Below are 4,980 nucleotides of genomic sequence, written 5' to 3'. Positions count from 1 at the left end.
AGTAGACTGGTAGAGACCCCACTCTCTCGGTGTAGTAGACTGGTAGAGATGAGACCCCACTCTCTCAGTGTATTGGACTGGTAGAGATGAGACCCCACTCTCTCAGTGTAGTAGACTGGTAGAGACCCCACTCTCTCAGTGTAGTAGACTGGTAGAGACCCCACTCTCTCAGTGTAGTAGACTGGTAGAGATGAGACCCCACTCTCTCAGTGTAGTAGACTGGTAGAGATGAGACCCCACTATCTCAGTGTAGTAGACTGGTAGAGACCCCACTCTCTCAGTGTAGTAGACTGGTAGAGATGAGACCCCCACTCTATCAGTGTATTGGATTGGTAGAGACCCCACTCTCTCAGTGTATTGGACTGGTAGAGACCCCACTCTCTCAGTGTATTGGACTGGTAGAGATGAGACCCCACTCTCTCAGTGTATTGGACTGGTAGAGATGAGACCCCACTCTCTCAGTGTAGTAGACTGGTAGAGACCCCACTATCTCAGTGTAGTAGACTGGTAGAGACCCCACTCTCTCAGTGTAGTAGACTGGTAGAGATGAGACCCCACTCTCTCAGTGTAGTAGACTGGTAGGGATGAGACCCCACTCTCTCAGTGTAGAAGACTGGTAGAGACCCCACTCTCTCAGTGTATTGGACTGGTAGAGATGAGACCCCCACTCTATCAGTGTATTGGATTGGTAGAGACCCCACTCTCTCAGTGTATTGGACTGGTAGAGACCCCACTCTCTCAGTGTATTGGACTGGTAGAGATGAGACCCCACTCTCTCAGTGTATTGGACTGGTAGAGATGAGACTCCACTCTCCCAGTGTATTGGACTGGTAGAGATGAGACCCCACTCTCTCAGTGTATTGGACTGGTAGAGATGAGACCACACTCTCTGTGTATTTGACTGGTAGAGACCCCACTCTCTCAGTGTATTGGACTGGTAGAGATGAGACCCTCACTCTCAGTGTATTGGACTGGTAGAGATGAGACTCCACTCTCTCAGTGTAGTAGACTGGTAGAGACCCCACTCTCTCAGTATATTGGACTGGTAGAGACCCCACTCTCTCAGTATATTGGACTGGTAGAGACCCCACTCTCTCAGTGCATTGGACTGGTAGAGATGAGACCCCACTCTCTCAGCGTATTTGACTGGTAGAGATGAGACCCCACTCTCCTAGTGTATTGGACTGGTAGAGATGAGACCCCCAATCTCTCAGTGTATTGGACTGGTAGAGACCCCACTCTCTCAGTGTATTAGACTGGTAGAGACTCCACTCTCTCAGTGTAGTAGACTGGTAGAGATGAGACCCCACTCTCTCAGTGTAGTAGACTGGTAGAGACCCCACTCTCTCAGTGTATTGGATTGGTAGAGACCCCACTCTCTCAGTGTATTGGACTGGTAGAGACCCCACTCTCTCAGTGTATTGGACTGGTAGAGACCCCACTCTCTCAGTGTATTGGACTGGTAGACACCCCACTCTCTCAGTGTATTGGACTGGTAGAGATGAGACTCCACTCTCTCAGTGTAGTAGACTGGTAGAGACCCCACTCTCTCAGTGTATTGGACTGGTAGAGATGAGACTCCACTCTCTCAGTGTAGTAGACTGGTAGAGACCCCACTCTCTCAGTATATTGGACTGGTAGAGACCCCACTCTCTCAGTATATTGGACTGGTAGAGACCCCACTCTCTCAGTGCATTGGACTGGTAGAGATGAGACCCCACTCTCTCAGCGTATTTGACTGGTAGAGATGAGACCCCACTCTCCTAGTGTATTGGACTGGTAGAGATGAGACTCCACTCTCTCAGTGTAGTAGACTGGTAGAGACCCCACTCTCTCAGTGTATTGGACTGGTAGAGATGAGACTCCACTCTCTCAGTGTAGTAGACTGGTAGAGACCCCACTCTCTCAGTGTATTGGATTGGTAGAGACCCCACTCTCTCAGTGTATTGGACTGGTAGAGACCCCACTCTCTCAGTGTATTGGACTGGTAGAGACCCCACTCTCTCAGTGTATTGGACTGGTAGACACCCCACTCTCTCAGTGTATTGGACTGGTAGAGATGAGACTCCACTCTCTCAGTGTAGTAGACTGGTAGAGACCCCACTCTCTCAGTGTATTGGACTGGTAGAGACCCCACTCTCTCAGTGTATTGGACTGGTAGAGACCCCACTCTCTCAGTGTATTGGACTGGTAGACACCCCACTCTCTCAGTGTATTGGACTGGTAGAGATGAGACTCCACTCTCTCAGTGTAGTAGACTGGTAGAGATGAGACCCCACTCTCTCAGTGTAGTAGACTGGTAGGGATGAGAAACCACTCTCTGTGTAGAAGACTGGTAGAGACCCCACTCTCTCAGTGTATTGGACTGGTAGAGATGAGACCCCCACTCTGTCAGTGTATTGGACTAGTAGAGATGAGACCCCACTCTCTCAGTGTATTGGACTGGTAGAGATGCGACCCCCACTCTCTCAGTGTATTGGACTGGTAGAGATGCCCCACTCTCTCAGTGTATTGGACTGGTAGAGACCCCACTCTCTCAGTGTATTGGACTGGTAGAGATGCGTCCCCACTCTCTCAGTGTATTGGACTGGTAGGGATGAGACAAAAATCTATATTAATAAGGCATTACACAGACAGACTGGTGTCGAAACACACGATAAGCAGTAACCACAACAGCAACACCTACTACTGACCTACAACAGCAACACCTACTAAACCACAACAGCAACACCTACTAAACCACAACAGCAACACCTACTAAACCTCAACAGCAACACCTACTACTGACCTACAACAGCAACACCTACTAAACCACAACAGCAACACCTACTAAACCACAACAGCAACACCTACTAAACCACAACAGCAACACCTACTAAACCACAACAGCAACACCTACTAAACCACAACAGCAACACCTTCTAAACCACAACAGCAACACCTTCTACTAAACCTCAACAGCAACACCTTCTACTGACCCACAACAGCAACACCTACTAAACCTCAACAGCAACACCTTCTACTGACCCACAACAGCAACACCTACTAAACCACAACAGCAACACCTACTAAACCACAACAGCAACACCTACTAAACCACAACAGCAACACCTACTAAACCACAACAGCAACACCTTCTAAACCTCAACAGCAATACCTACTACTGACCTACAACAGCAACACCTACTAAACCACAACAGCAACACCTACTAAACCACAACAGCAACACCTACTAAACCACAACAGCAACACCTACTAAACCACAACAGCAACACCTACTACTGACCTACAACAGCAACACCTACTAAACCACAACAGCAACACCTACTAAACCACAACAGCAACACCTTCTACTGACCCACAACAGGAAATAACTTCCACTAAGGAAATACCAAGGCAAAATGTGTCTAATCTACAGCAGATAGTGGATGCGTCCTAAATAGGAAAGAGGTCATTTGTTAACCAGAGACAGTGTCTCTGGGGAGGGGATAAGGACATGTATAGTAGTGGTGTGTGTTGGTAAGAGCAAAGTTGTGGGTTCAGTTCCTGCAGGAATCATACACATATACAAAATATACACTCACTAAACTGTAACAGGCTTTGGATGAAAGCATATTTGGTTTCAATGTTTTGATACGGCAGTTATCATCATTTACCACTAGATGGCGGCATCGATCAACTCGTTTGTAAGGAGGTAAAACTCACACTGACTACATGTATTGCTACTATACCACAACATACAAACAACCATAGCCAGTCATAGATTATATTAACGTAATGTATGTTGTGTAATTTTATCCATTTTACAAAGCCTTGGGATGTATATGCTGTACTCAGCATTTACTATCTGATACAGAAGAGACAGAATCACAGCTGCATGGTAACGTCGGACCAAGGGAGACAGAATCACAGCAGAACCTCATAAAAATGTAGATGAGAGTCTCTGGTTCATATAAACCACCTGTCATAGTGGTTTGATCTACCTGACAGGTAAGTTCCATAGCTGTTGGGACATCAACCTGTCATAGTGGTTTGAGGATCTACCTGACAGGTAAGTTCCATAGCTGTTGGGACATCAACCTGTCATAGTGGTTTGAGGATCTACCTGACAGGTAAGTTCCATAGCTGTTGGGACATCAACCTGTCATAGTGGTTTGAGGATCTACCTGACAGGTAAGTTCCATAGCTGTTGGGACATCAACCTGTCATAGTGGTTTGAGGATCTACCTGACAGGTAAGTTCCATAGCTGTTGGGACATCAGAAGTCACCATTGTTAAAATGGATTGTAGGTTTACAGTCTTAGTCCCTCCATTAAGCGATTGCCTTGAGCAAACACAGACTGCACCGTCTTCCAACTATCTGCATAGCACGCGAACCTGTTACAGCATTGCCTTGAGCAAACACAGACTGCACCGTCTTCCAACTATCTGCATAGCACGCGAACCTGTTACAGCATTGCCTTGAGCAAACACAGACTGCACCGTCTTCCAACTATCTGCATAGCACGCGAACCTGTTACAGCATTGCCTTGAGCAAACACAGACTGCACCGTCTTCCAACTATCTGCATAGCACGCGAACCTGTTACAGCATTGCCTTGAGCAAACACAGACTGCACCGTCTTCCAACTATCTGCATAGCACGCGAACCTGTTACAGCATTGCCTTGAGCAAACACAGACTGCACCGTCTTCCAACTATCTGCATAGCACGCGAACCTGTTACAGCATTGCCTTGCGTCAGACAGTGATAGTGACGACACGTCGTGTCATAATAGCAGTGCTGTCAGAAGATTGTTATTGCCAGGTTGAGTTTATCCCACAGAGCTGTCAGAGACCACATACATGTGTTGAGGGTTTGAGTACTTTAGTTTGACAGCATGTCTACTTACTGTTGTGCTTGAATACCCGGATAGTTGCCCCTGACAACCTGGCCCCTAAAATCAGAGAGGTGTGGTTCAGCCCATCACTCAGAATCAGAC

This window comes from Oncorhynchus gorbuscha, linkage group LG07 (genome assembly GCF_021184085.1).
Source record: "Oncorhynchus gorbuscha isolate QuinsamMale2020 ecotype Even-year linkage group LG07, OgorEven_v1.0, whole genome shotgun sequence".
Lineage (NCBI taxonomy): Eukaryota > Metazoa > Chordata > Actinopteri > Salmoniformes > Salmonidae > Oncorhynchus > Oncorhynchus gorbuscha.
The sequence above is the reverse complement of the archived record's forward strand: the minus strand, read 5'-3'. Positions refer to the sequence as shown.